Source organism: Chiloscyllium punctatum, chromosome 5 (genome assembly GCF_047496795.1).
Source record: "Chiloscyllium punctatum isolate Juve2018m chromosome 5, sChiPun1.3, whole genome shotgun sequence".
NCBI lineage: Eukaryota > Metazoa > Chordata > Chondrichthyes > Orectolobiformes > Hemiscylliidae > Chiloscyllium > Chiloscyllium punctatum.
Genome location: NC_092743.1, coordinates 29,797,282 through 29,816,726, shown reverse-complemented (window position 1 = coordinate 29,816,726; position 19,445 = coordinate 29,797,282). Strand labels below are relative to the sequence as shown.

General features: G+C 45.3%; 1 long non-coding RNA gene across 1 annotated transcript in view; it reads left to right on the top strand.

The window, feature by feature from the left end:
• The first annotated feature begins 12,369 nt into the window (after positions 1–12,369).
• The window catches only part of LOC140476734 (uncharacterized), a 377,420-nt gene continuing 370,344 nt past the window's right edge, over positions 12,370–19,445 (top strand). The window contains exon 1 of the long non-coding RNA XR_011960581.1: positions 12,370–12,681. This is a non-coding gene — a long non-coding RNA (uncharacterized lncRNA). The remainder of the gene's footprint in view (positions 12,682–19,445) is intronic.

The window sequence follows — 19,445 nt, the reverse complement described above, 5'->3', positions numbered from 1 at the left end:
AGGGAATCTGGCCTTTGCCTATGGAGACAAAAGTCATTACTGTCTGGAACTTCTATGCCACAGTCTCCTTCAGGCTCACTCAGTGATATCTGTCAAATCAGTCAGACTGCATGGACAGCTGCCTCCAGCTGCACACAGTGGCATTGTGTGCCGGGGTGAAGGATATCATTAGTTTACCTCAGGATAATTTCCAACAGCATGAGAACCCTGTCCATTTTGTCTGAATAACTTCTTCCACACGAATGCAGGGATGATCACCCCCTCAATAATTATAGGGGACAGTGGACGAAAGGTAAAAAGCAGCATGGTGCTTCTGAACTTGGAGGAAATGGGCAGGGGACAGGGAGCTTGTGCTGCAAGCTACTGTATGATTCTGGGTCAGTCCATTTGTTACATCCAGTTAAGAAAGAAAACCTTAGACTTTTTCCTTTCTTTTGACGCAGAAGAAAACATGGCATTGACAGGCATTCCACATGGAATAACTCATTTTTCTTTTTTTGAGCCATGTGTTAAAATGCTGAAAGCTATTTTGTGAAAGGGAATTGAAGCAATTATTTCAGGAACTGTTAATATCATTGTTACGCTAGTATCTTGAGGTTATACCTCCTCTTTGCAATACAGTTGATAAAAGGAGAAAGTTATGCCCCTAGCTCACTTGCCACTGGCTAATCAATGTACTTCAAGTCAATACATGTTAGTTCTGAGCCAAGTTCACTGCGCACTTCCCTTGACATTACTCATCCTAATAACAGTACACACAAATAATATTCAGACAGCTAGGGTTTTAAAAATCATATTGATATTTAGAGGTCTGTGTTTTAAAAAGACTCAATGTAAGCAAAGTGGAATGTTTTCAGAGGACCAGTAATGTGCATTAATAAGGTCTTCAAGTTGCTGATTAACAATTGCCGAGAAAGATCAGGGAAACAAGGAAAGGTATTAGGCCCTTCAGGGTGGCAGGCCAAAGTCTGAGAAAGTTTGGCCTAGGGTGGGGAACCCAGCAGATAAGAAGTTACTTGATTTAGTAGCTTTTAGAAATTGTCTGTCACAGTGACTTAAATTGCTTTAAAAAATAGCTTGTGAATTGCTGTTGGCCACTGGAACCATATATTTGGAATGACAAAAGCCCCTGCATATATCAGAGACTATTACTCACCTGTTCACCAATCCTAACTCACAAAGTTAACCATGGCTTGATATGCTTGCATAATAAGGGACCATTTTATTGCTTGTTAGGAATCATCTCAGTTTAATCATTTGCTATGTTCAGAGCACTTTGTCAGATAATTTATATGATTATCCTAAAACCTCTGCGAATATGTTCTGCTAGCATGAGTGACAGAAACAAAATAAAATGATCCTTTTTAACTAATATACAAACAGAAAATGGCAGAATTATCCTGTCTAAGAAAAAACTCAGTCTCTGCGATGTCCAGGATAATGTCAAGTCCTAACCTCGTTCACAGTGGAAACCATCCTTTGGCAACCAAAAATGGGATCCTCTCTCAGCTAGGGACAATAGTTAGTTCAAGGACATGGGATGATGCATTAGGGTGTGGGATTTAAGGGTGGTCAGCAAACCACATTGTAGCTACTTTTGAGTGATGCAGAAGGGGTTGTCACATAACAGTTGGGACCAAAATGGAAGAGAGACTTAGAAGAGCTGAACCATAATTCACAGAATCCTCTCGGTGGGTGGGGAGAGCATGGTGAGCTTGTCTTTCTTCCTGAGAGAGCAGGAGTAGAATGTTGAATAAGGTTGTTATTATCTGAACGGTTTAACTGACATCAAAAGCAAAGCTCCATTCATCAGGATATCAAGGTGTACAAGCTAGCCAGACTTGTACAGGTTTGTCCAGTGAGTTCAGCTTAAAATTGTTGCATGTATGAGAACATTTCAGTAAGTAATGCGGATTAATTTTAGATTGAGCCAGATGTCTCGTGGAGACTATCATTTATCTCAGAGAGAGGATAGCTCAATAACAACCACCATGCAATAAACCTTTACAGTTCATACGATCACAGAGTCATAGAGATATACAGCACGGAAACAACTCATCCATGCCAACCAGCTATCGCAACCTAATTTGTCCCACTTGTGATCACCCAACTCACATCCACCCAACCAACCCTTCCTATTCATATACCCATCCAGATGCCTTTTAAATGTTGTAATTACACCAGCCTCCTTCACTACCTCTGGCAGCTAATTCTATACATGCACCACCTTCTGCATGAAAAAGTTGCCCCTGAGGTCCCTTTTATATCTTTCCACTCTCACTCTAAACCTATGCCCTCTAGCTCTGGACTCCTCCACCCCAGGGAAAAGACTTTCTCTATTTATCCTATCCACGCCCCTCGTGACTTTATAAACCTCTATAAGATCACCCCACAGCCTCTGTTGCTCCAGGGAAAACAGCCCCAGCCTATTCAACCTTTCCCTATAGCTCAAATCCTCCGACCCTGGCAACATCCTTGTAAATCTTTTCTGAACCCTTTAAGTTTCACAACACCCTTCTGATAGGACGAAGACCAGAATTGCATGCAATATTCCAAAAGTGGCCTAACCAATGTCCTGGATTAGTGGTGCTGGAAGAGCACAGCAGTTCAGGCAGCATCCAAGTAGCTTCGAAATCGACGTTTCGGGCAAAAGCCCTTCATCAGGATGAAGGACTTTTGCCCGAAACGTCGATTTCGAAGCTACTTGGATGCTGCCTGAACTGCTGTGCTCTTCCAGGACCACTAAACCAGAATCTGGATTCCAGCATCTGCAGTCATTGTTTTTACCTAACCAATGTCCTATACAGCCGCAACATGACCTCCCAACTCCTGTGCTCAATAAAGACGATCAAATATGCCAGTATCTCATGAAGGATACAGCACACCCGTATTTCAATTACACATCTGTTATTCACTTTGCAGAACAGAGGGCAGAATGTCCCCGAGAGAACTTACACTTTGGGTGCAGGTACTTGGAGACCCCTTACCAATAATTCTGTTACCATTGGTGGAGAACAATCTAGAGATTGGTTGGGAGTTTTGAGGCCTTCACTTAAAGTGAGATATAGTCTTATACAGCAGATGAAAGGATAATGTGTTCATTGTGTAATCAGATCAGATCAGATAATTTGCTTGTGAAATCAAAGCTAGAAAAACATATTAGGATGAAAGATCTCACAATGAGATCTGCCAACTCCATTAACTGATACCATGACTCTCTTGCCAAAAGAGGATCTCAGAGTAAGAATAGTGGTCTGAGGATAGACTGAGATAGAGGAACGAGTAAAACAACATTAGAAGTATATCACAAGCAGAAGCAAATGGGGAGACAATGACTGCTAGGGAAGTTCCCATCAGAGCATGAACATCAGCTCTAGTCATCATCAGCTCAATCAAGATGCAGAGCCTCATTGGGTAGGACTAGGTGGTGAGAGAGGGTTGTGGAGAGAGACAAGAGGCATGCAGAAAGGTCACGTATAAAGGAGATGCTGTGGAACAGCAAAAGGATATTTAGCATTGGTCAGTGTTTGCTGAGGTCTGTACTCGTGACCAAAAAGTAGAGCAGCGTATTCGTGTCCTAGGTTGGTAATGTTGAGAGATGGAGATGTAGTTGAAAATGATATGTGGGAACATGCTGAGATATTGATCAGATGTTCAGTACTCAAGGGGGTTTGTTAAGGAGTGCCAGGATAAAAGGAGCATGAAGGCTCGGGGGTGAGGGGTTAGGCAATGGGATTTTTGGGGGAGAGCATTGATGACCACACAGTGCCTGTGATTTAGCCTGTGCTAAATGTGACCTCCATTATCTTCTATTCTCATGTGCACAGGAAATGGAAGATAGCCACAACCACATTCAGAATGTGGGGCCAGTGGGTATTTTCTGTTTGAGTACATGAGCTCTACATGTGAGTGACATGAGGCCCTCATGGGGCAATTGCATTTAACAGGCACTTTCGCAATGCAGATTAAAGTACCTTGCTTGTGAAATGCTTGCATCTTACAGTTGGTCATAAGTATTCTTGGCTATCCTATTGGTTATAGAAAATTGAAGATAGGCAGAAGCATTCACAGGTGACCTTAAAATTAGCACCGCCGGGCCACAATGCACACAGGTAATGCAAGACCTCAAAGGCTGCACAGAGTTAGGTTTGAGGGGCTGAATGGTAAAAACAATGACTGCAGATGCTGGAAACCAGATTCTGGATTAGTGGTGCTGGAAAAGCACAGCAGTTCAGGCAGCATCCGAGGAGCAGCAAAATCTACGTTTCGGGCAAAAGCCCTTAATCAGGAATACAGGCAGAGAGCCTGCAGGGTGGAGAGATAAGTGAGAGGAGGGTGGGGATGGGGAGAAAGTAGTGTAGAATACAATAGGTGAGTGGGGGAGGGGATGAAGGTGATAGTTCGGGGGGGGAGGATGGAGTGGATAGGTGGAAAAGAAGATAGGCAGGTAGGACAAGTCATGAGGGCGGTGTTGAGCTGGAAGTTTGGAACTGGGGTGAGGTGGGGGAAGGGGAAATGAGGAAACTGTTGAAGTCCACATTGATGCCCTGGGGTTGAAGTGTTCTGAGGCGGAAGATGAGGCATTCTGGTGGTGAGGGGGCGGCAGTGAAGAAGGCCCAGGACCTCCATGTCCTCAGCAGAGTGGGAGGGGGAGTTGAAATGTTGGGCCACAGGGCGGTACAGTTGATTGGTGCAGGTGTCCCGAAGATGATCCCTAAAGCACTGTGCTAGGAGGTGTCCAGTCTCCCCAATGTAGAGGAGACCGCATTTGGAGCAACGGATACAATAAATGATATTGGTGGATGTGCAGGTAAAACTTTGATGGATGTGGAGGGCTCCTTTAGGGCCTTGGATGGAGGTGAGGGAGGAGGTGTGGGCGTAGGTTTTACAGTTCCTGCGGTGGCAGGGGAAAGTGCCAGGATTGGAGTGTGGGTTGTAGGGGGGTGTGGACCTGACCAGGTAGTCACGGAGGGAACGGTCTTTGTGGAAGGTGAAAGGGGTGGGGAGGGAAATATATTTCTGGTGGTGGGGTTTTTTTGGAGGTGGCGGAAATGTCGGCGTATGATTTGGTTTATGCGAAGGTTGGTAGGGTGGAAGGTGAGCACCAGGGGCGTTCTGTCCTTGTTACGGTTGGAGGGGTGGGGTATGAGAGCAGAAGTGCGGGATGTGGACGAGATGCGTTGAAGGGCATCTTTAACCATGTGGGAAGGGAAATTGCGGTCTCTAAAGAAGGAGGCCATCTGGTATGTTCTTGGTGAAACTGGTCCTCTTGGGAGCAGATATGGCAGAGGCGAAGGAATTGGGAATACGGGGTGGCATTTTTGCACTAGGTAGGGTGGGAAGAGGTGTAATCCAGGTAGCTGTGGGAGTTGGTGGGTTTGTAAAAAATGTCAGTGTCAAGTCGGTCATCATTAATGGAGATGGAGAGGTCTAGGAAGGGGAGGGAGGTGTCAGAGATAGTCCAGGTAAATTTAAGTTCAGGGTGGAATGTGTTGGTGAAGTTGATGAATTGCTCAACCTCCTCGCGGGAGCACGAGGTGGCGCCAATGCAGTCATCAATGTAGCAGAGGAAGAGGTGGGGACTGGTGCCGGTGTAATTATGTAAGATCGACTGTTCTATGTAGCCAACAAAGAGACAGGCATAGCTGGGGCCCATACGTGTGCCCATGGCTACCCCTTTGGTCTGGAGGAAGTGGGAGGATTCGAAGAAGAAATTGTTAAGGGTGAGAACCAGTTTGGGCAAGCGAATGAGAGTGTCGGTGGAAGGGTACTGTTGGGGACCTCGGGAGAGGAAGAAACGGAGGGCTTGGAGGCCCTGGTCATGGCAGATGGAGGTGTAGAGGGATTGGATATCTATTGTGAAGATGAGGCATTGGGAGCCGGGGAAATGGAAGTCTCGGAGAAGATGGAGGGCGTGGGTGGTATCTCGAATGTATGTGGGGAGTTCCTGGACTAGGGGGGGGTTAGGACAGTGTCGAGGTAGGTAGAAATGAGTTCAGTAGGGCAGGAGCATGCTGAGACAATGGGTCAACCAGGGTGGTCAGGCTTGTGGATCTTGGGAAGGAGGTAGAACCGGGCAGTGCGGGGTTCTCGAACTATGAGGTTGGAAGCTGTGGGTGGGAGATCTTCTGAGGTGATGAGGTTCTGTATGGTCTGGGAGATGATGGTTTGCTGATGGGGGGTGGGGTCATGGTCGAAGGGGCGGGAGGAAGAGGTGTCCTCGAGTTGGCATTTGGCTTCAGCGGTGCAGAGGTCAGTGCACCAGACTAACACTGCGCTCCCTTTATCTGCTGTCTTGATGGTGAGGTCAGGATTGGAGCAGAGGGATTGGAGGGCTGCGCATTGTGAGGGTGAGAGGTTGGAGTGGGATAGACTGGTTGAGGCGGTAAATGTCCCAGTGGCAGTTGGAAATGAAGAGGTCGAGGGCAGGAAATAGGTTAGTGCAGGGTGTCCAGGTGGATGCAGTGCTTTGGAGGTGGGCGAAGGGGTCCTCGGAAGGTGGGCGGGAGTCCCTATTGTGAAAGTAAGCTCAGAGGCGGAGGCGGTGGAAGAAGTGTTCGATGTCACGTCGTGTATTAAATTCATTGATGCGCGGACGGAGGGGGATGAAGGTGAGCCCTTTGCTGAGGACTGATCGTTCGTCCTTAGTGAGGCGGAGGTCCGGAGGGATGGTGAAAACTCGGCAGGGCTGGGAGCTGGGATCTGGGACCCAGTGTGGGTGTGGAGCTGGGAGTGGGGGCAGAGCCTGTAACTGGAGTGGATGTGATGGTGGGAGGAATGGGGGTGGAGTCTTGAGTAGGTGTGGTGTTCCCCTCAGGATTTTGGTGGGGCAGGGATGGTGACAGTGGGATCTGTGGGGGGCATATCAGCAGAATGCAAGTGAGTGGCATTGGTGGAGGCGGAAGTGGTGGCAAACACGGCAGTAGGAGGAGCGGAAGTCATTGAGTGTGTGACATCAATCCCCTCACCCACTCATCTACTGTACTCTATGTTACTTTCTCCCCAACCCCACCGTCCTCTCACTTATCTCTCCACCCTTCAGGCACTCTGCCTGTATTCCTGATGAAGGGCTTTTGCCCGAAACATCAATTTTGCTGCTCCTCGGATGCTGCCTGAACTGCTGTGCTCTTCCAGCACCACTAATCCAGAATTGAGGGGCTGAATGGCCTACTCTTGTTCCTATTTTCTTCCTCAACACCAACTCTTTGACCCATCCATTTGGAAATGATCAGACTGCTCATCCGAAGAGATGAGATCAGAAGAGATTTTGTCTGGTTAAATATTGTGGAGACCATTGCCATTGCCATTGTCTTCAGTCCCCATTAAAACCTCCATTTCCTGGACACCAACTCTAACCCTCTCCCTGTCAAGTGTGTGAGGCCAAGCCAATGTGTGTTCACAGTCTTGCTTGATATTTAATTAGAAAATAGGCAATTAAAGATTATTTTAAGAACTATAAAAATATCTCTAATTTTCTTTTCTATGATGTTCTATAGTGACTCACAGAATCAATGGCCAGTGAAATGGAACTTCTTACGTTGATAATCGTACCTATTAGTGATTGAATGCTGACCTGCTGATTTCAAGGTTAGTGAATGATTTGGCATTTATGGGCTCCTACCCAATATGTAAAATGTCACCCAGATGCTCTTGGTCTTTCAACATTTTGGAAACGATTTGTTTACTGCTTCTGTGTCTAGAACCTCATGGAAACCAAATGTTTCTCTCAGTTTTTCAGAAGCTGCGTTATTGCTAATGATAAGTTCCGGTTCATCCAGTGATTTCCACTGGCAGACAATGGGGCCATATGTCATGGTTGGAGGGAGGTTTCTATTTACTAACAAGATTCAGGCATAGTCATGTCTTTTCTTCTGACAACCACATCAGCATTATTTGTCAGAGTGCTGTCTAATGGCTCAGCTGGAGTTCCCTCTGCTTCTGCTGGGCACTCGAAATATCACAAACTGGTGGCAATATCAAATCATTCCCTACCATCTGAAGGAACCATAGAAAAGATGCCCTTTTTGTGGCAAATTTGTACATCACTTTTTTCAAATGTCTCAACAAAAATAAAGACAAATTTATTTCTGACCTCTCAGAAGGCTATGAAAGGATAAAAGGCATGATATCAAAGAAGTGAAGGGAGTTCACGCTAATACTCTGATCAATATTGCTTCATGAATCAACATCAAAAACAAAACAAATTATCTGGTCATTATCACTTTGCTGCTGTGGGAGCTGGCACATGCACCTATTAGAGTCTTAGAATGATATATGGCACTGGGCCATTCAGTCCATTGGGTTACTACCAGCTCTGGTACAGCAATCCAGTCAGTCCCCAAAGTCCTGCAAGTTTATTTCCTTAGTGTGTTCATTCAATTTCCTTTTCAAGTCATAGATTGTTGCTGTACCAATCTTGATCATGGGCAGTAGGTTCAAGGTCATTACCATTCACAACACAAAAACATTCTTCCTCAAAATGCCCCTGCATCTCTCAGACAAAATCTTAAATCTGCGTGTCCCCTTCCCTCTATCATCTGCTAAAGGGAAAAGCTTTCCTCTATCTGCTCTGTGACTACCATAACCATGTACACTTCTATTAAATCTCCCTTCAATCTCCTTTGCTCCAAGGAAAATTACGCCAACCTTTCCAGGTTGGATCTTGTAACCAAGGTCCCTCATCCCTGGAAACATTTTGGTGAACCTCCCCTGAATCATCTCTAGGAAGTTCACATCTTTCCTAAAATGTGATGACTAGAACTATGTATAGGTTTTGGTCAACTTCCCTGCATTCATACACCATGCCTCCAGTTATAAAGACCAAGGTCCTGTATACTTTGCTGATCACTTGCTCACTATATGCTACTATCATTAAAAGTTTAATTACCTGGTTCCTCAGATCCCCTTTTTGCTTTCAGAATTGTACCAGATCTATGGATGGTATCTTCCTTTTTTCAGGCTAAGTTTAACAACTGAAGGGATTGGAGGAGGGATGCCAATAGCATGTCAGAATGAGAAAGTCGATTGAGGTTTCCTAAAAACAGGCTGCTGAAGTTTTTTTTGACAGGTATTAGAAACTAAAGATCCCAGCTACTAAGAGCTGACCAGCCAAGGAGAACTCAGCAGCTCCAGCCAGGAGGCTTAGCTGCTGTCACTACACCCCCCACTCCTCGAGGTCCCACAATGGAGGTTGGATCCCAGAATGGAAAAGGTTATTGTTGGTTATTATTCTGCCTGGTGGGGGTCATGGAGATCAGAAACAAGGGTCAGGCTGTGGCTCACAGTGGCGACCCAATTGCCCTCTATTCAGCCCATTGATCCTGTGTAGATTAGTCTAGATTAACTCCCCCACCACCCCAGTCAACTGACAGCTTACTCACACGTTTAACCAGATGGCTAGGCTGACACTTTCAGAAGTTGAAATATTTGTAAATCAGACAGGATGAGATGCTTAAACAGTCATTGGCAGCAGATCAGGATGTTTTCACTTGGTCTTCCATCTAGGACTTACATTCGTTGGAGATGGGAAGTTGGCAAGTTCTGGTCCTCTGCCTAATTATGTTCCTTTCTCATCTTTGTGCTCACTATCTCCAGGCTCACTTTTAATGATTTGTCCCATCCTTTCTGCCAAAATGCATCATTGTGCACGTCTCTGTATTAAATTTATGAAGACCACTTGCATGTTCATTCTGTCATTATATTTTCTGGAACAGACAATTCATATCATTATGGACCAAGCCATATCTTCTTGAAACATTTCAAGAAAGTAGCCCAGACCCTAACTTTGCAAGTTGTTTTAAGCAGGTGTAATGTGGATAATCCAGAAGTGATGCAGCTGGATTTAAACAAAACAGAATTTAATTGCAAATTTACCAAATGAAATACAAACAAAAGAGAACAGAATATAGAATAACTTAATCTATCTGGAAACCCAACAGATTATCCCAATCAATAATGCTGTTTGAAATTCCTGCAACAATCCCCATAAATACCCCTTGGCAAAAAATGTAAAATCAAACACGGGGTCTTACAGGATAGAGAGAGAGAGAGAGAGAGAGAGATAGCAGAGAAATTCAGCATGGAACACTTTCCTCCGTGTTGCTGTTTCTTGGACCAGCAGCCTCAAACTGATTGACTACTTTCAGTGAATAGCCAGACTACTAAAAATACCAAACCAAACCAGAGGGATGCTGAGCTGGGAGAACTGGCCACTTTCCTTTCATTGCACTATTTCTTTTTAAACTTGAAAGCCTTTTCCTGGGCAGTATCTGTTAGCTATAATCAAACTGGCGCTAAAACGCTTCAAACTTAGACTTTTCGGAATCGCTGCTTTTATGACCTTGCTGAGAAAAGAAGCCCAGATTTTAGCATAACCTTGTTAAAGAAGCAGTATCATCACTATATACAATCATAAAAATATACACCATGGAAACAGACCCTTCAGTCCAAATCATCCATGCCGACCAGATATCCTAACCTAATCTAATCCCATTTACTAGCATTTGGCCCATATCCCTCTAAACCCTTTCTATTCATCTACCCATCCAGATACCTCTTAAATGTTGCAATTGTACCAGCCTCCACTACTTCCTTTGGCAGTTCATTCCATACACGCACAAACCTCTGTGTGATAATATTGCCCCTTAGGTCTCTTTTATATCTTTCCCCTCTCACCCTAAATCTATGCCCTCTAGTTCTGGACTCCCCCACCCACAGGAAAAGACTTTCTCCATTTATCCTATTCACACCCGTCATGGTTTTGTAGACCTCTATAAGGTCACCCCTCCAGGGAAAACAGCCCCAGCTTATTCAACCTCACCCGACAGCTCAAATCCTCCAACCCTGGCAACATCCTGGCAACAAGGGCGGCACGGTGGCACAGTGGTTAGCACTGCTGCCTCACAGCACCAGAGACTGGGGTTCAATTCCCGCCTCAGGCGACTGACTGTGTGGAGTTTGCACGTTCTCCCCGTGTCTGCATGGGTTTCCTCCAGGTGCTCCGGTTTCCTCCCACAGTCCAAAAATGTGCGGGTCAGCTGGATTGGCCATGCTAAATTGCCCGTAGTGTTAGGTAAGGGGTAGATGTAGGGGTATGGGTGGGTTGCGCTTTGGCGGGGCGGTGTGGACTTGTTGGGCCGAAGGGCCTGTTTTCACACTGTAAGTAATCTAATCTAAAAGAAAATCTAAAATCCTTGTAAATATTTTCTGAACCCTTTCAAGTTTCACAACATGCTTCCAATAGGAAGGAGACCAGAACTGTGTGCAATATTCCAACAGTGGCCTCGCCAATATCTTGTACAACTGCAACATGGCCTCCCAACTCCTGTACTCAATACTCTGACCATGAAAGGGAAGCATACCAAATGCCTTCTTCACTGTCCCATCTATCTGCAACTCTACTTACAAGGAACAATGAACCTGTATTCCAAGGTCTCTTTGTTCATCAACACTCCATAGGACCTTACCATTAAATGTATAAGTCCTGCTAAGGTTTGCTTTTCCAAAATGCAACACCTCACATTTATCTAAATAAAACTCCATCTGCCACTCCTCAGCCCATTGGCCCATCTGATCAAGATCTCATTCTACTCTGAGGTAACCTTGATTCGGAGATGCCGGTGTTGGACTGGGGTGTACAAAGTTAAAAATCACACAACACCAGGTTATAGTCCAACAGGTTTAATCGGAAGCACACTAGCTTTCGGAGCGACGCTCCTTCATCAGGTGATTGTCCTGATGACAATCACCTGATGAAGGAGCGTCGCTCCGAAAGCTAGTGTGCTTCCGATTAAACCTGTTGGACTATAACCTGGGGTTGTGTGATTTTTAACTTTGAGGTAACCTTCTTTGCTGTCCACTATACCTCCAATTTTGGTGTCATCTGCAAACTTACTAACTATACCTCCTACGTTCACATCCAAATCATGTATATAAATGACAAAAGTAGTGGACCCAGCACCGATTCTGTCGCACTTCTCTGTCACAGGCCTCTCTAAGATTGTCATTGCTCCAAATTTAGCATCATTGACAACTTTGAAATTTAACCTGGCATTCCAAATCCAAGTCATTTATCCGTAGCAGGAAAAACAATGGCCTTTACACTGACCCTTGAACAACTCTAATGCCTCGCATCCTCCAGTCCAAAATGACCATGTCTTTTTATTTTTCAGTGTTTTTGATTATGGATCGAAATGGGAGAAGAACTGGCTTAAAAAAAAACAAGGATTGTTGAATGATTGCTGTACATTTCAAAGACAAGTAACCTGATCCTCATTTATAAATGCTTTTCATATAGCTGTGTATTCAAGCACCAATCAAAGCTGGAGCTAAGGGCTGTGTAAGCATGAAGATTTGACTGGTAATAAGCAGCTGATTGGTCTAAGTGATCAACGACAAAAACCTCCAGCTTGATTGACAATTATATGATTGGCTCCCAAGTAGCTGAACAGTTTATGTGAATATTCACAGGAAACCAACCAATCTCTGCAAGGGCAGGAGCTGAAGATGATGCATCTACTTTACCCTTGGCAGTTTCTGTAAACTGTGGATCTTTACCAGTAAGGCAAAGATTTTATAAATGTGAACTAGCCATCCTGAACCTTCAAGATGCAAGTGAAAATAACTGGATAAGGAGAAGCAAAAACAAAGACAAACTAACAAACCATCATCTCAGTGAACCCAGTGAGTAGCGATCAGGCCTTCCCAAACTTTCCCTCTGCTCATCACACTCATTTTCTTCTGTATGTATGTGGTAGAGGAGTTTATGTGAGGGTACGAGATTTAATTTGTAGAGTTACATGCCAATGATTTAAATTGTTTACCTGTAGCTGGAGTTTATTTTTTTGTAATGAATAGTAATTCTTGCTAAGTACAGAGATATGGTTGATGCTTTCTGTGAACTAGGATTTATGAGACATGTACATTGAGGGATTTTGCATGTTTTATAAAATCTTTAACTTTTGTGATGACTCCAGGAATAGTGATTTCCAGCACACTGCCACAAGGAGGCCTTGCAAAAAAACAAACATTTAACACTGCAATATTAAAAAGTTAGCTTGCTCTGCTGGCCTGCACGAAGTTGGATGTCTTGAGGTTAGGGCAGGATGCCTCTGACTTGTAAGAAATTATATTATCATCTCCTATTATTCAGAGCTATTTACATGGCTGTTTCCTTGCCATTCAGAGCCATTTTCATTGTCATCTCCTGCTATTTACATTTTCACCCCATATTCAGAAATCAATTGGAACATTGCAGATGGAATTTGACTACTCATCTATAGTTCCAAAAAATACAATTCATACTAGATCTGGCCATTAAGGGATGAGTTGCATTACATTGTTTCTGGAGGTGAGGTGGTCACTTCATTGTGTCTTGAGTGGCATGTGACTGTGACGGAGTGACTGGGGGTTGTCTTGTGAGCATTACTCACTGTGATATAAAGATTTTGCATAAAGAAAGGACTGTTTCCTTTGTTCAGGGAGAGATCTCTCGTCACACTTAGCAAACATGGCGGAGAGTGTTAAGTGTTTCTCCACAGCTTGTACTGACAAATAAAATTTGGTTATTGTTCACAAAAGTTGGCATATAGCAGTTGCATCAAGTGTATAAAGATCTCAGAAAAAATAACAACATCACAACTGGTTATCTTCTGTCTTGGGGCCAAGTTTTTATCTAATTGTGCATTGGATTCTCTTATTCTATAAGTTTCATTTTTTAAAACCAGCTTTTAAAGTGGAATCTTGCCAATTACTTTCTTAAAGTTCATATAGATAGAATTTACCACATGGCGTTCATCAATCTTATGTGTTACAAGTTAATGGATTAGTATTTTAAAAGAACAAAGAAAAACCACATCATTTGCTTTAAAATACTTCTGAGTGGCCTGTAATCATGAAAGATGTCTCATAAATGCAAATCTATATTTTTCTTTTGACTCTGCCAAGGGCACAGTAATCTCGTGTCCTTCTTGGTAGTCAATGTCATAGGATAGAAAAATACCCCCGAGACACATACTTGCATAGTGTACACTTCAACAATGCATTGAAGCCCAGAGGGTATCTTAGGACATATTGTTGCGTGTGAGTAAGGAAGAATTAGGTAAAAATCGAAAAATAAAAAAGAAGAAAAGTTGTCATAATTATCTACCTTTGTTTTTTATTTTAATGTATTAGAAATAGCTATTTTTAGGAAGTTTCAATTTGTAAATGAAAGGTATTTAAAATTTTGTACTTGAAAATTGCAAAAACAATTCAAGCATTGACAGTTCAAAGTATATTCTTGATTTAATTAATAAGGTCAGGATTGGAAGTAAGAAATTTAAACAATGGCTGATCCACCTCTGAGCTTGGCAAGGGCAGAAAGTCTACAGTTATTTAATTAAGAGACTTAAGTTATTCAATGGCATTACCGAGAACAAAGAAGTTAAATACATCTTTGTAAACAAGGAGTTTCTTGTAGACCCAGCAAGTCTAAAAACAGAACTGGTAATTCCAGTAGAAATTATAAATCAGTCATGAGACCTTGGGGTCAAAAGTTTTGGGAGTTGAAGCGAAAGTCAATTAGTATACCTCATTGCCATGTAGCTAGATTGGGGGATTACACTTTTGTGTGGGGGTTGTTTCTTTCATTATGCTAACAGGAGCAAGATGTTGAGTTTTGGAGCAGAGAGAGAAAAGCTCCCAAGAGCTGCAAAGCAACTGTAACATAGGACACAAAAAGGGCTTTGGGGAATCAGGAGTATTTTTATGTTAGTTTCTCTGAGTCAGAATGTGTGAGACCCATAATTGAGCTATAGTTTTCACAACTATGACTTGTTTAAAGTTAAAAATCACACAACGCCTGGTTATAGTCCAACAGGTTTAATTGGAAGCACACTAGCTTTCGGAGCGAAGCTCCTTCATCAGGTGATAGTGGAGGGCTCGATCGTAACACAGAATTTATCGCAAAAATTTACAGTATGATGTAACTGAAATTATACATTGAAAAATTGATTATCTGTCAAGACTTTCATCGGTTAGAATACAGTGATAGTTTCACTTCTTTCATGTGTAAATCACAAAACCTTTTTTTTAAAGTTGCATTCTCGGGTTAGCTGTTAACAATGGTGATAGCTAGGTACTGGATTAGTGGTGGTCGAAGAGCACAGCAGTTCAGGCAGCATCCAATGAGCAGCGAAATCGACGTTTTGGGCAAAAGCCCTTCATCAGGAATAAAGGCAGTGAGCCTGAAGCATGGAGAGATAAGCTAGAGGAGGGTGGGGGTGGGGAGAGAGTAGCATAGAGTACAATGGGTGAGTGGGGGAGGAGATGAAGGTGATAGGTCAAGGAGGAGAGGGTGGAGTGGATAGGTGGAAAAGAAGATAGGCAGGTCGGACAAGTCAAGGAGACAGTAACTAAGCTGGAAGTTTGAAACTAGGATGAGGTGGGGGAAGGGGAAATGAGGAAGCTGTTGAAGTCCACATTGATGCCCTGGGGTTGAAGTGTTCCGAGGCGGAAGATGAGGCGTTCTTCCTCCAGGCGCCTGGTGGTGAGGGAGCGGCGGTGAAGGAGGCCCAGGACCTCCATGTCCTCGGCAGAGTGGGAGGGGGAGTTGAAATGTTGGGCCACGGGGCGGTTTGGGTGATTGGTGCGGGTGTCTCGGAGATGTTCCCTAAAGCGCTCTGCTAGGAGGCACCCAGTCTCCCCAATGTAGAGGAGACCACATCGGGAGCAACGGATACAATAAATGATATTGGTGGATTTGCAGGTGAAACTTTGATGGATGTGGAAGGCTCCTTTAGGGCCTTGGATAGAGGTGAGGGAGGAGGTGTGGGCACAGGTTTTACAGTTCCTGCGGTGGCAGGGGAAAGTGCCAGAATGGGAGCGTGGGTCGTAGGGGGGTGTGGACCTGACCAGGTAGTCACGGAGGGAACGGTCTTTGCGGAAGGTGGAAAGGGGTGGGGAGGGAAATATATCCCTGGTGGTGGGGTCTTTTTGGAGGTGGCGGAAATGTCGGTGGATGATTTGGTTGATGCGAAGGTTTATAGGGTGGAAGGTGAGCACCGGGGCGTTCTGTCCTTGTTACGGTTGGAGGGGTAGGGTCTGAGGGCGGAGGTGCGGGATGTGGACGAGATGCTTTGGAGGGCATCTTTAACCACGTGGGAAGGGAAATTGCGGTCTCTAAAGAAGGAGGTCATCTGGTGTGTCCTATGGTGGAACTGGTCCTCCTGGGAGCAGATATGGCGGAGGCGGAGAAATTGGGAATACGGGATGGCATTTTTGCAAGAGATAGGGTGGGAAGAGGTGTAATCCAGGTAGCTATGGGAGTCAGTGGGTTTGTAAAAAATGTCAGTGTCAAGTCGGTCGTCACTAATAGAGATGGAGAGGTCCAGGAAGGGGAGCGAGGTGTCAGAGATGGTCCAGGTAAATTTAAGGTCAGGGTGGAATGTGTTGGTGAAGTTGATGAATTGCTCAACCTCCTCGCGGGAGCACGAGGTGGCGCCAATGCAGTCATCAATGTAGCAGAGGAAGAGGTGGGGACTGGTGCCGGTGTAATTACGGAAGATCAACTGTTCTACATAGCCAACAAAGAGACAGGCATAGCTGGGGCCCATACGTGTGCCCATGGCTACGCCATTGGTCTGGAGGAAGTGGGAGGATTCAAAGGAGAAATTGTTAAGGGTGAGGACCAGTTCGGCCAAACGAATGAGAGTGTCAGTGGAAGGGTACTGTTGGGGACGTCTGGAGAGGAAAAAACGGAGGGCTTGGAGGCCCTGGTCATGGCGAATGGATCCAATCCCTCTACACCTCCATTCGTCATGACCAGGGCCTCAAGCCCTCCGTTTTTTCCTCTCCAGACGTCCCCAACAGTACCCTTCCACTGACACTCTCATTCGTTTGGCCGAACTGGTCCTCACCCTTAACAATTTCTCCTTTGAATCCTCCCACTTCCTCCAGACCAATGGCGTAGCCATGGGCACACGTATGGGCCCCAGCTATGCCTGTCTCTTTGTTGGCTATGTAGAACAGTTGATCTTCCGTAATTACACCGGCACCAGTCCCCACCTCTTCCTCTGCTACATTGATGACTGCATTGGCGCCACCTCGTGCTCCCACGAGGAGGTTGAGCAATTCATCAACTTCACCAACACATTCCACCCTGACCTTAAATTTACCTGGACTATCTCTGACACCTCGCTCCCCTTCCTGGACCTCTCCATCTCTATTAGTGACGACCGACTTGACACTGACATTTTTTACAAACCCACTGACTCCCATAGCTACCTGGATTACACCTCTTCCCACCCTATCTCTTACAAAAATGCCATCCCGTATTCCCAATTTCTCCGCCTCCGCCATATCTGCTCCCAGGAGGACCAGTTCCACCATAGGACACACCAGATGACCTCCTTCTTTAGAGACCGCAATTTCCCTTCCCACGTGGTTAAAGATGCCCTCCAACGCATCTCGTCCACATCCCGCACCTCCGCCCTCAGACCCTACCCCTCCAACCGTAACAAGGACAGAACGCCCCTGGTGCTCACCTTCCACCCTATAAACCTTTGCATCAACCAAATCATCCACCAACATTTCCGCCACCTCCAAAAAGACCCCACCACCAGGGATATATTTCCCTCCCCACCCCTTTCCACCTTCCGCAAAGACAGTTCCCTCCATGACTACCTGGTCAGGTCCACACCCCCCTACGACCCACGCTCCCATTCTGGCACTTTCCCCTGCCACCGCAGGAACTGTAAAACCTGTGCCCACACCTCCTCCCTCACCTCTATCCAAGGCCCTAAAGGAGCCTTCCACATCCATCAAAGTTTCACCTGCACATCCACCAATATCATTTATTGTATCCGTTGCTCCCGATGTGGTCTCCTCTACATTGGGGAGACTGGGTGCCTCCTAGCAGAGCGCTTTAGGGAACATCTCCGAGACATCCGCACCAATCAACCAAACCGCCCCGTGGCCCAACATTTCAACTCCCCCTCCCACTCTGTCGAGGACATGGAGGTCCTGGGCCTCCTTCACCACCGCTCCCTCACCACCAGACGCCTGGAGGAAGAACGCCTCATCTTCCGCCTCGGAACACTTCAACCCCAGGGCATCAATGTGGACTTCAACAGCTTCCTCATTTCCCCTTCCTCCACCTCGTCCTAGTTTCAAACTTCCAGCTCAGTTACTGTCTCCTTGACTTGTCCGACCTGCCTATCTTCTTTTCCACCTATCCACTCCACCCTCTCCTCCTTGACCTATCACCTTCATCTCCTCCCCCACTCACCCATTGTACTCTATGCTACTCTCTCCCCACCTCCACCCTCCTCTAACTTATCTCTCCATGCTTCAGGCTCACTGCCTTTATTCCTGATGAAGGGCTTTTGCCCGAAATGTCGATTTCCCTGCTCGTTGGATGCTGCCTGAACTGCTGTGCTCTTCCAGCACCACTAATCCAGAATCTGGTTTCCAGCATCTGCAGTCATTGTGGTAAAAACAATGTTGATAGCTAGACAATATGTTGAAGGTGTTAGCCCCCTGTGTTCTCTGTCTATGCCATGATGTTTAGATTGATTCTAATCTAAAAAGTGAGAAAACAGAGTTTTACATAAATTCATGCAGTTTTTGAGCAAAGTACAATGTAACTCTGCAAGTACAAATTCACCCCACAAAATATATGTGTGCATATGGGTCTTTGTTTGTCTGTGTGTGTCTGTCTGTCTGGGGTGGGGTTGTGAGTGTGAGAAAGTGTGTGTGTGTGTAGTGAGTGCAGAGTGTCTTAAGTCTGTGAGGGGGTGCACGTGTGAGGGTGGGAGTGTGTGTCTCTATAAGGGTGTGTGTGGGTGTCTGTGTGCGCGTCTGTATGTACTTGTGTCCGTGTATATGTGACAGTGTGTGAGTGTAGGAGTATCTGTGTGTGTGTCGTGCAATGGTGATCACCTGTAATGTGACATGAACCCAAGGTCCCGGTTGAGGCCCTCCCTACGGGTACTGAACTTAGCTGTCAGCCTCTGCTCGGCCACTTTTCTCTGCTGCCTGTCCCGAAGTCTACCTTGGAGGATGGTCACCCGAAGGTCCGAAGCTGAATGTCCTGGACCACTGAAGTGTTCTCCAACTGGGAGGGAACCCTCCTCTCTGTTGATTGTTGTGCGGTGCCCATTCATCCGTTGTCGTAGCCTTTGCTCGGTTTCCCCAATGTACCATGCTTCCGGGCATCCTTGCCTGCAACGTATAAGATAGACAATGTTGGCTGAGTCACATGAGTACCTGCCATGTACAAGGTGGGAGGTGTTCCCATGCATAATAGTGGTATCTATGTCCACAATCTGACACACATCTTGCAGTGTCCACCGTGACAGGACTGTATGGAGTTGTCCTGAGAGTCGCGCAGTTTGCTGCGAACAATGATTATTGTCTCCAAATCTTAAAACAAAAGGTTTTGTGATTTACACATAAAAGAAGTGAAA